Here is a 14,880-nt window from a genome sequence, read left to right as displayed (position 1 = left end):
TGACAAAAACTCCAATCTGTGATTCTGATTATTCTTGCTCTCATGTAGTAATTCTGATGAAGCCTATAAGTGTATGTTACTGAAGTCAGTACATGGTCATTGTAGTTTGAGGTTTGAAAAGTTGCATATTTTGACTGTTCTCTGACCTGCAGGTTGTCAGCGAGTCGAGTCCTAATGCAGGGCCACCCTTTGACAGAAGCTGCAGCATGGAGAAGGATTGGTGGACACTGTAAGTGCACATATTGGTTTGGCTAGCTGTCTTAGGATGGCTAAACCAACATGTACACTTAGCATTGCTCCAACCCGAGCTGTGTTGCACAGCCAGGTGGAGAACACACAGGCTCCCAGGCCCTATCTGAGATGCAAACCAGGCTGCTCAGACCAATACCAGCATTTCTCTCATGCTGGGTAATAGTATTCCCAGAATGAGAGCAGAGTCGGGATTGGCATCTGGGAGCCTGTGCAGTGTGCAACAGCCCGTGGGAGTCGAGGATCGGAAGAGGAGCTAGGGGGCGGCTGCAGCAACAGGTCATTACTATTTTATATTTAGTCATTTATTTTTTTGTCTGTTTTTGATTTTTGTATTTCCCCCGCACTCCCTTACCACTTCGTATTCCGAGCAGCCGCCACTGCAGAGGACAGACCATCCCAAGATGTAAGAATGGCTAAACTCAATTGAGGTTCTAAACTGCAATCTAACCATGGCTGACTCCGCCAAATCTCTGGGAGTCCCACTGGTCCCACGATTGAACATAACATAACAATCATATAAAGAAAAGTGTGAAGAGTTTTACAACCGAAAACTCCTGAACAAAATCAAACCCTCCCTCCCTACGAAAGATCTTAAATCTGCCATTCAAGCTCTGGTTCTGTTCAGAATGAACTATGGGAATGCCACCCTCACAGGCACTGCTAAATCCCTCCTAGCCCTCCTAAGAACCGCTCTAAATGCAGCAGCTAGAATGGTCACAGAAATCAAAAAATACGATCACATTTCTCCTTCCCTGAAATAATTAAATTGTCTCCCAATTGAAGTTCATTGTAGCTTCAGAACTGTATGTCTCACTCATAAAGTCCTTCACACCATTAAACTTGCTTACCTTGAATCCAAACTCAAAACAGCAGGTCAGACGAGAAACCTAAGAAGCATAAACAGCTTGCTCCTCATTCTGCCTAAACCTCACAAACTAAGAACCCTGGCACACTCCTTCTCTGGCAATCCCCCTAAAATCTGGAACTCCATCCCAGTATATATCAAAACTAACTCCTACTTCTTGAGCTTCAAGAGACAGCTAGAGGATCTCCTTTTCAATCGACATCTCAACCAGTTGGAAAACAATTACCCAGCATGCTAGGATTTCTATCACCCATTATTTCTGTACTTCTTTTCTGTGTTTTTCTTTCTTCTAGGTCATCCCCTGATTTGATTTTTGATTCAGCAGTTTCCCTGATCTAATTGTTATCTGTAATCGGCATGATATTGTTGTAAAGCGCTCTGATACCTTCGGGTCTTGCCAGCACTATATAAAACTATTAAATAAAGTAAATAAATAAACTTGTCACATAATCCATCATCTTCTCCGTAATTTGTAGATTTTAATAAAAGAAAAGTGTTTGAAACTCAAATGGATCAAATGTTACTAAACAAGCATTTACAATGCAATGGTTTCAATTTTAAAAAAATTAGAAATATTAACATTGTAATGACAATGACTTTTATTTATGTTTTGGTTTTTAAAACGTAAATAAAAGGGATTGTCATTTACAATGCCAATAGCTTAAACTCGCATAAATGATAGACCTATTGCATTGCAAATGCTCCCCCCTCCCCCCCCCCCCCCGCAGGCGCATATATCTACAAATATACACTTCAAGATAAAAGTCCAGAGCAGGGCCGGCCCCTAAAGCCGGAAGCAGCTACTAAAGCGTTTCATGATAAAATCAGGTTTCCCCAGACTAAGCATCTCGATTTCGAAACATACCCAGAGGACATGCCCCTGCTTACAAGGTTATGGTGCTGACAGCTCTAAGTACCTGGTCTGACCCAACAAATTCAATGTAAAGGATTCAGTCAAACTCAGTTAGCTCAGTTGGGGTAAACACCCCCGGCAGAGGTCTGTGTTAAACGTAGGCGCCCAAAATAGGTAAAACGCATAGCCAATTCCCACTGTTTAGAATATATATATGAAAACAATGAACCCGAACCGAGCATATATATATTAGTCAGTTACAGAGATACTCACACACCAAGTCTAGCCATAGTGCATTCCTCCAAGACCTACATTGGACGCCCCTGGAGTACACTTTGCAAGTTACATTGGTCAAATCCACCTTACAGTTTATTGAAGTGCAAAACAGGGGATGGAAAGAAAAATTACTTTTATCATATGGATGCACGAATAGAAGCTGCAAAAAAAAAAAAAACGGTAAACGGCACTCTTAGCAGGCGCAGACGGGAAAGCTCAGAAATTTTTGTTTTCTGTTGGTAAATACAGCTGACGAAACGGGGTTTGGAGAAACCCATTAGTGCATGAAGCAAAATCAGAATAGGTGACTGCGAAATTAACAGCAGCCCTGGCAACATATTGTGTCACCTTCTGGAACAGACCTGCGTAGATTAAACGTATTTTCGTGGTCCCCAGGCATACACGTTATTCAGTGAGCCGTAGCGCCGTGCACACGATGCAGACCTGATCATGGGTTTGTTGACATCTTCGTACATGCACGCAGACAAGGGACAGTGTGTACTTTACATTGAACATATGTATCCCCGAGCCAGCACACAAAGAACATCTCCACAAGGGTCTCCGCCAGTCTGGGTGCGCAGATGCGCTTCGGGAATTCCTCAGGCGCTATAGTGTGTCCGTCAGGATCTCAGCCCCGTCCCTTGTGATGATAACTGTGTGCTCAAACTGCGCCGATCTGCCAGAAATATTAAGGAGTTAGCAGAGGGTAATGCCCGACATAATTCTTTATCCACACTGGGAGGAAAGCTCAAAAGTGTCAGCAAAAAGTTTTTAAAAGTTGGTCAAATAGGGAACACGGTAGCTCTCCAGATTCGTGCGGATGGTGGGGAACGAAAAGAACTGATGTCAGCTCGCTGGGGTGGTCCCTGTATAGGCATTGCAACATTTTTCTTGACGCAGAGCTGAACAATGCCATCTGCTGGTGCGTAGACATACTTGCTCAAGATTTTCTGGATATAGTCTAATGCCTGGCAAGTGTCCTATGGTGAGGAATCTGTGGATGTAAGTCTCTATCAGAAATATGCATTACAAAAAAGTTGCTAAAAACTTGATAGACAACCACTAATGGAACAATTAAGGGCAATATTTCTGCCAACATTAACATATGTTCTGGAAGCACCCTATTGGCTATATGGAGCTCAATGTAATTTATTCAGATCACTGTTTAGTTTGGCATGGTCTGCAAACCAGGAACAAATTTGACTGACAGAAGCGATCCTTGGAACACAAGGCGGCCTTCCTAAGGGTTTGGTTTAGGATGAAACAAGCAAATGAGGGGTGTTTTAGAGAATTTTAAAAACAAGAGTTACACTCACACATGCTAGGAATGAAACACCCTGCCAAATCCTTGTAAGTGCAAGTTATGATAGCAAACAATCTTGGGCCTATCACCATCTTTTTTAGGGTAGAAATATGCAGTATTTACAGCTTCGCTTTGACCTGTTTGACTTACGCGAGATTCAGAAAATGTGGAAATACAAACAATAAGATTATAGGTGCCAATTGTGCAGTATAACTGAAAACGTTTAGCTGTTGTCCAAATTTTACATGTAAGCACACAAGATTTTTATTTCAATCGATACGCCGACAAGGTCTAGAACATAAAAGTTGCACATACATTTAACTTCTGCTCAATGAAGAACTATATTTGGCTTGGATCATGCCATGCCTCAGAGATCCTACCATGTCACCTGCTCCATATGGGTAGGGTTCTTGACACCTTTCCGAAGTAGCATGGGGTAGCACATCCAGACACCTTTGATGTTTTTAGTGGGCACCAGGACTTTGCACTACATGCACGATACCGCCGGGAACAGGTTGGAAAAAAAGTCCCCTATGTCAACCAATTTGTCTTAAAGTCAATCCCTTTGCAAGATGAGGCTGAAGGTTAGGATCCAGGTCACTGTACTCTGCAGGGATGTAAATCTCCATTTCGTAGATATACCCACGAGCCAATTTTGTAAATGAAGTCAATTGTGTGCACTGTGCGTAGGTACAGTCTGGAACTACACCCACACTGTTACGTGTCATCATACCCTACCGCATAGCCCCCACCCCCAAGGTGAAAGAGAGCCTTAAGAACACACTTAAAGGAAGGTCCATCTGCTGCGTCAAGTTAGTCTACTGTGCCATGCCTTGCATGGGTGCTCTCGGTGTCTCTGTATAACTACACTGGGGAATACACATTTTTGTTGTTAATGGGGAGCAAATCCCCTTGTGCAAACAGAAGAAGTGCTCCCAGTACATGAATATGAATCGAAGTGAGGGTAAGTAAGCTGTGAAGGATTCAACTCTTAACTCCTCTTGAGGGATCCCTTGATGCAAGACACTGTATTTTGCTGAAAAGCATATATTTAGCATAAAGACAAACGTGATGAGAAAGCTACAAATTGTGTGAAACCTAGAATCTTTTTCGCTTTCCAAATATCTCACCTGGTAATTCCTGACTCCGTCCCAGCAAGGTATGCTGTTACTACAGAAAGAAAGGGGTGCACGAGCATCAGTGGAGGTGGCGCAGAGGGGATATCACAACTCAGTGCGTATAAAAGGTGAGACGATACTGCGCCACGACTTTGCAAAACACAGTGCAAACACCTGTAAGTGCCTCAATAAAATGATCTTTTCTGCCACCGTTGAGTGCTCTGAACCCCTCCCTCCCGCCTCAGCGGCTCCTCAACAATGTGCCCCCGGCAGGGCAGAGAGAGAAAGGGGTCCTTGTCCGTCCTACCTGCCTCAGCGTGACCGCAGTACCGGCCCCATCCCCCACCAGGGGCGCCTGGGAGAGGCTGGGTCCAGAGTGTTGCCGCGACTCCTGACTGAGTGCTGAGGCGAGACAAGCGGGCCATCTACTCAGTTACGGACCGGTCACAATCTGCAAGACTTCCGTCTAACGGAGCGGAGCGTACTTTAATGCCCTGCTCACTCACTCGGACTTCTGAGATCACATGTATGTTGTGCACTGATCACAACAGCATGTCCAACCCCGTCTGTTACATACATCTTTTCTAGCACACACACATGCCTAAACACTCACTCACCCGCAAATAAGACCTGGGGCTCAGCGCAGTACATTCAGTGGTGGACAGGTTCGAGGAACGCCAGGGGTTGAATACAGAATACCGCACCGTGTGCTATAGAAATTCTCATACTTACTCCAGCGGCTTTCCTTATGCTTCCGAGACACAGAAACTTGCGACGATGAGCGGAAAAGGTCAGTGGGCAGAAATACATCGGGTGTGGTGATAAGATGGAGAAGGTGTAAGGTGTGTGTATGTGGGGTAGAGGGGCGCATGGAAGAAATAACAAGTCAGGTCCCGGGCCGTGCTGTGATTAGCTGACGTCACGGGGGTGTCCCGGGCCGGCAGCCAATCACAGCGCGGCCCGGGAATGACGTCAGGGGGGTGTCCCGGGCCGGCAGCCAATCACAGCGCGGCCCGGGACAAAGGGGCGGGACTTAAAAAAAGTCCCAGAAACGCCCCCGAATCGCGTTTTCTGAAGAAAGCGTGATTGGCAGCCTCTGTCTCCCAATGGCTAGCCTCCATTTATGGAGCTAGCCAATGGTAGACAGAGGCTGAACCAAAGTACATATGTAGAATCATGAGGTTTCGCCGTGGGCGGGGCAACTAGTTGCCAACGCCCAGGGCGAAACCTAAAAAGCATCATGTGTTGCCACCCTCTAGCAGGTCTTTTGTCATGCAGCAGCAGGTCGGCTTTAAGTTGCTGACTGCTGTATTTGGGTGTAAAGGTGATTGTAATGGGGTGAAACCTTTCCACATAAACATTTAACATGTGAAAATTACATAATACGACAAATCGCCAAATAGTGAATACTGCTTAAAATACATAATTTCCTTTTCTTGAGCAGAATTTAGTCGACCTTGCCACATACTTTGTTCATCCCCTGCCGCATAATTACAGTGACATTGGTAATGGGGCTGTCCTAAGTGTCCTAGAGGACTTTGGTGGATGAACACATAGTGGGTGCTGGATCGAAGGTGAGACATGCCTTTTTATCCAGCACCACTTTGCATTCTGGGACTTACAGTAAGTGCGTAAAAAGCCCACCATACAAAGTGATGTTTACTACAATCCCCGACTGATTGGATTAAAAGCCCAGATCGGCTGAAGTTGTAACACATAGCATAGGGGACACTTGAAAGCATGAAATGGCATACGTTTCACAGTGGACTGAAGTCATAGAACTCTTTTCATCCCCTATCCTGCGTAGCCTGTCACCTCTTAATGTTTTCCTGAGTGTGTGCTCTCAGTACCTCTGCATCAGTATCATTCTCTATTTCCATCTATATCACTAGGATTCTCTTGCACAACACTTGCACTGTGCTTGTGAAATATATTGTACTTAAGATAAATCTTACTCCCTTCCATCTGCTGAAACTCTTTTGTTATTTTAATTATGAGCGAGCAGCCTGCTTTTTTCGAACTACGTCTCGTTGATTGTGCTTCTTACGGAATATAAATGTAACTTTTCTTTCTTTTGTTGCTAGATCTTTGCATATTTTTATATTCGTAGGCATAGAAATATTAATCAATTTGCTTACAGGATGTTGAGCCGATGCCGAGACCGAGACCAAACCTGGCTCCCCAGCTAGAAAGTCGGCAGCTCCAGCCACGACGGCACATCCTCTCTCTTCTCACCAAGCCTTGCTTTTTTCAGCTGTCTGATAGAGGGTGCTCTAAGCAAATCAAGCAGAGGTGTAGCAAGCATGCCATATGCCCAAAATATACTCCGTTCGACTGCATCATAGTACAACAATTTATTTCACTGGATTTGCAAATTACCAAACCAATATACCTAACAAATAAACATTATTTTACTTTCAATTACTCTAAGGCATTTATAACATCTATCCCCATGGCAAGACTTCTACAATGGCTACAGCTGGCGACTTTTAGAACTTGAAAACAACCTGGAGTTTGGGAATCATGTGAATGTGGGATAAATGAGTTTGCAGCATTGTCCCCTTTCGAAATGCACTTTGTGTACGCAGCATCCATCAGCAAGGGATTGTTCTTCTTGCTTCCCCCACCGTATTTGCTTCCTCATCATTGGTGTTTGCACTCCTCTCACTCTGACCCCTCCATGGCCCCCGCTCCACCTCCTTCCAAGACGGAACTCAACCCTTTTGACAGAGTTGGTTTCAGCAGCGGAGGACTGCCAAGGAAGGCTGATTTACATATTTATGGTGCAGCGCCCCTTCGAACCAAATCACACCTCTTTCAAACTGTTTACTGTTTACCCAGTTCACCCGAGCTGTTGTTTCACGGTGCTAAAAAACATGAGATACCGCTGCAAAACTCCACAAACTGTCTGTAGTTGTTTTAAAGAAACACAGTTTACAGCCTGCAGCAAGCAGTTTGATTATAACACATATTCTGTGGTTTGTCGTGTGAGGCAGGGGTAATTGTTATACATTTATTATTAATTAAATTCTCATGCTTGCAGTTTAGTAAAATGTACTTTGTGCTTTACAAAGTTATGTTTTCTAAAATCCCCAAATAGTTGTATCGTTGATTTAAATGCCCAAACCGGCTGAAGGTGTAACACATAACATAGGGAACACTTGAAAGCACAGAATAGAGTACGTTTCACAGATGACCAAAGTCATGGCACCCTTTTCATCCCCTATCCTATGTAGCCTGTCACCTCTTAAATTTTTCCCAATTGTGTGCTCTGTGAACCTCTGCATCAGTGTTATTCTCTGTTTCTGGCTGTATCATTTGATTTCACAGCTCTTGAGCTGTGCTTGTGAGATATGTTGTATTTAATATAAATCTTAAAAGGGGCTTACATCCTGCCCTTTCTTTTAATTAGTTTGTGTGCTTGCCACTTACTTTCTCTCCGTTTCGATTGGTTGCAGCATAACATTTCCTGTTGTTCTCTGTGTCTTTTTTTTCTGGATTTTTATATAGCGAGATCTTGACCCGAAGGAATCAGGTATCAGAGATCTTTTACATGAGCACCAGTTGTGTTCTCCTTTCCATCCACTTGAACTTCTTTGTTATTTTAATTGTGAGTGAGCAGGCTGCTCTTTTCGACAGGATGTTGAGCCGATGTTGTGACTCGAACCTGGCTCCCCAACTCTAAATTCAGCAGCTCCGGCCACAATGCCACATCTACTCCCCTCTCTCTGAGCCTTGCTTTCTTCAGCTGTCTGAATGGAGAGATACATTACAGATTCATTTTTGGAATCACAGGGAGATTAAATGATTTGCCCAGAATCACAGGATGTTGAGCCAACACCAAGACTTAAACCGCGGTCCCCAGGTTTGAAATAGGCAGCTCTGACTACTACACCACATCCTCTTCTCATTTCTTTAGTGTGTTTTCTGGGACAGAGCGAAGAACATAGAATTCCCTGCAGAAGCTCACCTAGCACTTAGCTTGTGGTGCTTGTTTGCATTTCCTAACAAGAACTCCTTCTTCTGCAGGCCATCTCTCTCCTCCCCGTGTCTTGCAGCCTCCTCCCAGGTCACACCTTGTTGCTTCCCCTCTTGTTTTATTGTTCATGTTTCCACAGATACAGCTCCAATCATTTTGAGATCATTCGTCCCATCCAATAAACTGATGAATGTTTTTTTTTTTTTATTGTTTCCCTTCAGACTACAAGGATGAATATCAAGTCCTCTGCACAGAGGCACACAAGGGACCCCAGTGGCATGACTCAGCATTTATTGCTGCAAGATGTCTTTCCAGTCAGAGCAAGGTGCAGCCATCAACACGCGGTGCAGTCTTACGTAATATTGGTCCCTGGGCTCACCTGCATTCACACTGTACTTATTGGGGTACCTGTTTTATTTTCTTTATCCTCCCCCATTTACCTAATATCCCCGCTTTATAATACCACCAGTAACAGCACAACATATTTCTTTTCTCAATATACAAGTCATAACACTTTAACAGAGTTTCAGTAAATTATATTGCCAACTACTCACCAATCTACAACTTACAACAAAATACAGAGTATTATTAATCACATAGGTGAAACATATTGCTTTTGCCAATGCTTTTTTTATCTGGCTATACTCCAAGCCTCATTTTAAGTCTATCTGAGGATCTGCGGGTATCCATGTCTGGCAGTGTCCGTCTATGAAGAGTCTTTCACCTTGGAAGTCTGCAGTCCGACGGTCTTTACTCAGTGCTCAAAGCCAACTGTCATTCATGGAAGAAAGCCTAGATTATATGAGTAACTTCCTAAGGGAGCAAGGGGGTAGAGAATATTGCGGTGCCCCTCTACACCCAAGATAAATCTTCGATAAGTGCAAAATGGAACAGTGAAGCCAGGGCAGGCGTTTAAAAATAGATTTTAAACTCATCACAAATGACTCTACTGGTGCATGGCAGACTAGGCCCCCTTGTCCCATGGTCTATGGTGCAATGCACTGGCTGCACCACTGAGCTGTGCCCTGCCCCATTCTTTTGTTTCTATGAGCATTAAGAATCTGAATATTCTTTCGCTGGACGTTGCCTATCATAAATCTTAATAGTTGTATAGTAGACCCGGATTCTGATTACTTGTCTTTTTGCAGCTGTGACATCAATTGACGTTGGTTGGTGTATGCTTATCCTAAAACTAGAATTACTGTGGGTACTCTTTTACACCAAATACTCTTGACTCAATCAAGAATCAGCTCGCTCTTTAACCCCTTTGATGCGGGGCACATTCCCCTGCTGTGCTGGGGGAGGGGGGCGCACATCACCCCGGTGCCACGGTTCTTGTGTGCTCATGACGCGCTCAGCTCGTCACGACCACGCCCGTTTAATGGAACGCTCAGCACAGCAGGGGAATTAGCCCCGCGTGTGAGCGTTCCAACGGTCATGACGAGCTGAGCTCGTCATGAGCATGGGAGGGGTTAAAGACCAGGTTTAAGTATAAGGGTAAAAGCTTCAGGTGAGAGATTGGCCATATCCTCATTGGGAGTTGTGACTGAATATTTCTTGTTTTAACCTTGGGTTGTTGTATCATCTGGATTCCTCCATTTTGTGTTGCACCTCATCCCCATAAAGAATTTCTTCTTGGCCATATCCACCTTGGATGGGTGGAAGAATCTTTGTTCCGAAACCTCGAGGGAGTCTCAAGATTTTCCAGGTACGGCTCCTTCTCAGAAACTCAAAAACATTCAAATTCCCAAAGCAGCACTTGCAATATTTATATTTCGTGACAAAAAGTACTGGTGAAAAGATCATGGCAGAGGTGAGCTAAAATGTGATATCATCGATTGGGCAATTCACAATATCGACTGTGATGTTATCAATATGATTTGAGATGAAATCCACAACATTATCAGCAAAGCCTTGTGGGAAATTAGGTTGTGTTATTCAGCAACTGAGTGGCATTTCTCTTCTTTCGAGAGATACTCATACTTTACATTAACTATATATCGGCTTTTAATGACATTTGTAGTCAGTTTCAGAGCTTTGTGCTGAAGTTCTCTTTCATCCACTGTTAACACAATACAGTGAGGCAGTGACTGCGGCTGTGCTTGGTAAATAGCTAATTACACAAGCGTGCCAAGAGACTTTAATCTGATTCTGAATTTGTTTTAGAATGATTAATAGTTCATTTATGCAGGCTAGAACATATTTTAAAAATTCCTGGAAGTAAACAGTGTTTTGCTACATAGCGTTATGATAGTGGGCTGGGCAGCTAACAAAGGCCCGTTTTCAAAACTAGGCCTGTCTGAGATTCGAATTAAAGGTTTTATGATGCAATGTGTCAATGAACTGAATTTAGACACAAAGAAAACTGTCTACATTGTGTAATGCAAGAGGGGGGAAGTACACATTTTGAAAGAGAGGAAGCTGGAGCGAGTCATACACAGATACGGGTATAATTGCAGAGAAAAGATCACGTGACCTTGGGTTTCATTTATTTTCTACAATCCAAACTCATCTACCCCAACATAGCCTAGGGCAAAATGAATGGGCTGCAAAGACCTAAATCGGAGCTCTTTAGATTTATAAAGGAAGCGAGTCTTTCCAGGGAGCGGTGGGGTCTCCCTCATCAAAAAACAAGTTGAAGAAGATCGGTAATAATACATGTACCATTAAAGTAATGGGTTTTAGAGACAGTTCTGAATATTGTATTTAATTATTAAATACTTTAAGGTCTGCTCCGTACACAGGATCAAAATTCCTCTGCAACACGAAGTAAGTTTATATGCAAAACAAAACTGTGTGCCGGCGAAAACACTCAGGGGTAGATCTACAAGGAAGTGCTGCAGCACAGCAACGCATGCCCTTTGGCTGCCCCACTCTGCAGCACTTCCGAAGCACAGGAATGCGACATATTTACAATAAAATGGCGCATTCCTGTGCCCTCCCCTGCGCTGGTGCACAAACTGCAGCCATGAGTCGGCGCAGGCCCCCTATCACCATAGTGCAAGGATTCCTGCGTCATGGGGAGATTGTTTTTGTGCAGGAAGGGGAACCTTCCTGCGCAAAAAACAATCACTATAGGCATTTTCCTCTTTTAATGCGTGCTGTACAATGCAGCACGCTTTGAAAGAGGAAAAAACTAGGAGAAATGAAAACATTTCTTCTCGTTGAGCCTCGCTTAGCATTGACATGCATTTTACGAGGAATCGTGAATCTGGAAATGTGTCTCGTACCATGGGTTGCGTAGGAACACCCACAGCAACACCCAAGGAACACCCCTTCCACGCAAAGTGCTGCGTGTGAAGGGGCCATATTTACGAGGAGAGGTAAAGTCACGCAAGGTGGCTTTTCCTCTCTAAATATGGAGAAGTGAAGTGCGCCGCCAGTACGTCACAAAAAGTGACGTAGTGGTGGTGCAGGGGGGTTGTAAATCTGCCCCTCAGTGCTTTGCAGTATATTTTTGGTGCCCCAGAGGACATAGCTCCTGTTGCATACTGACACATCTGCTCCTTGTTATCCACTCAATAGATAGGGAGCTGTCTGCAACTTTGTTCCTCCTCCTGTGCCTGGAGACTAAGGACACAACTCATTTAACAGATGGGAGGCTCGAAGTTACTTCACAATGACACCTCTGGTGCTATCTTTTTAAACCCGTCACACTTACTGCAACTGACTTTTTTTGAGAGGTAGACTGGGCGTATTATACAGAAAAAAACGAACTGCCTGCACGATTCTGCAAAGCACGTGATAGACATACTGACTACCCAGTTAGTCTCTCATGACGAGTAGGCCTGAGTATTATCCCTAGATTTTCAGTGCCTCAGTGATCCTGTAAACCACACAATTTTGCATTAACTCCACCTTTAATACTTTTTCGGGCTTCAACTACATACTTCTTAACCAACATGGCTATTACTCATCCATCTAATCGAATTACATTCACAGCCATCACATTACCGTGACAGTCAGATCGCATATATCACTTCATCATAGACATCTGTCAGATCATCTTTTAATCTACAGAGAACCACCGCTCGAATACAATGATCACGTGATTCAGTACATACTTTTTCACAGTTAGGAAATATGAAATGGCCACGAATAGCCGCTATTCACCTATTTTATTTCAGTTTAATACATTAGTTTATCCACAGAAACCTATAGTTTGATCATCACGATCACGTGACCCAAACTGAGCCTATCACAGATTATATACCATACTCGTTTTTCTTCACAAGTAATATTAAGGCCACCATTGGCCAAGTGAAGTCACGTATATAGAAGACTCCCGAAACTCATCGTAGAGTCTTTCATGCGATCGTAGCACCATGCATTGAAGTTCTGTTACCCCATTGAAACACATCCGCCACATTGTTGTGAATTTAACCTTTTATGTTAATATTAACCTTAGAGACCCACATCTCGATCACTGCGATCATGTGATCATAGCTTAGCCTATCACAGACCGTCTACCCCATTAGCGTCTTTCACACATGCAATATAACGGCCACCATTGGCCGAATGAAGTCATGTGAACATCACAGAGAAGAATCCCAGAACTCTCTGCAGCGTCTTTCATGCGATTCTAGCGTCTTTCCGTTCAATGTAAGTTTTGTTACTGCTGTTAATCCAACTTTATACTTTGCCGCACATACCGTTTATATAGACTCTCGTACTTAAATCCCTAGTTTTGCCTTGATCTTCTGTTCACCAAACGAAGCGTTATCTTAGACATCGATTTTCAAACACACAGTTAACACGACATCTTGTCCACAAGCAACATGAGTGAAATAATGTATATTAAATAATACCTGCATAACGTTTCAATGTATGACTGCACAGATACAATTGTTTATAGTAGTGAAGGTTCTTCAACAAGTAGACCAATGTTAGATAATGATGTAATTATTTAGCTAAGACTAGCTCATAAAGTTTCAGTTTCTCTCCCCACAGACCCCTGATGAAGGGTCAACTTTTAGACCCGAAATGCATTGGGTAGAATGAAAGACAATTGAGAAAATATCAAATAATGATGCAATCCTGAAAATGATAACAACTGAACATGATGTATTAATAAATCATTTTGAAACATGAAAAAAAGTCTCAAGGAATGATAAGATAAGAAAGAATGAAACTTTATTGTTCTGGAAAAAAGTTCACACATCCTATGTGACAGAATTGTCTTCCCCATCTAACTCACATTATGCTTCTTGCAACATGTCCTGTTCAGCAAACTGTTTTGACATTTTTTTTTGTATGACTTACACAAAGAAATGTATTGAAATAACGTTCACTGTTGACTTAACTATCCTTTCAATCTATATTCTTAGTGTATATATGTCCATACTGCTTTAGGCATCATGCACTTAGAACCGATTCTCCCTACTATAACAAATGTCCAGTCTCTTCCAAAAATATGTAACTAATACGCCTCTATAAAAGAATCTCACTATAATTACAAAATTATTGATTGTTACTTTTTATCCCTTCCCCCCACTAATAATCTGTCCATGCATGTTCCAATATGGCCGCCCCTTCCTGCTGAAACAATTTCTGCTTCAACAGACACAACATCATCATGCTCATTTTCCATACCGTCACCACGTCATTCTCATCACACCCATTCCCTTTACACTCTTTCACACCAGCACTCATGTTGCTTTCACGCAACATACTGCATCTACTGCCTGTCGCGGACTGGACATTCCCTTGGTGCGGTTCTAATATTCACGATAAGAATTACCGCATGCATGTGGTACTATGACTACCCTGTAGTCTATGCCCCACCTTTAGCGCAGCTTTTTTCTCATAGCTGTATCCCCAGCGCCTGCCCCAAACGGACCTTGAAGCCTGTCTCATAGCTGTTACATCAGCACCCATCTATACCAGAACTTTCGTCCTCTATTTTGTGCTCGACACCCCACCACACCACATGGTATATATTTTCTTGCCGCCCCGGCATTCGTAATGAATCAAGCATTATAGGAAAGCCCCACTATCCTAACGTACTCAATTATTTCCCCCCAAAGCAAATCCGCCCATATCTAGGGCATTAACTCCAGCTGATTGTTAATGACTGTTACAATTGCCAGGGCCGAATATATCCTCCATCTCTGCCATAAGACTGGCACAGTGTTCAATTCCAGGTATCTCTTCATCCTTCACTCTATGACGACACAGTTTATAAATCAAAACACCCCGCCTCCCTCAGTGACCACCAGCTACAAATCACATCCT

The sequence above is a fragment of the Lissotriton helveticus genome, chromosome 4_1 (genome assembly GCF_964261635.1).
Source record: "Lissotriton helveticus chromosome 4_1, aLisHel1.1, whole genome shotgun sequence".
Lineage (NCBI taxonomy): Eukaryota > Metazoa > Chordata > Amphibia > Caudata > Salamandridae > Lissotriton > Lissotriton helveticus.
Note: the sequence above shows the minus strand (reverse complement) of the source record.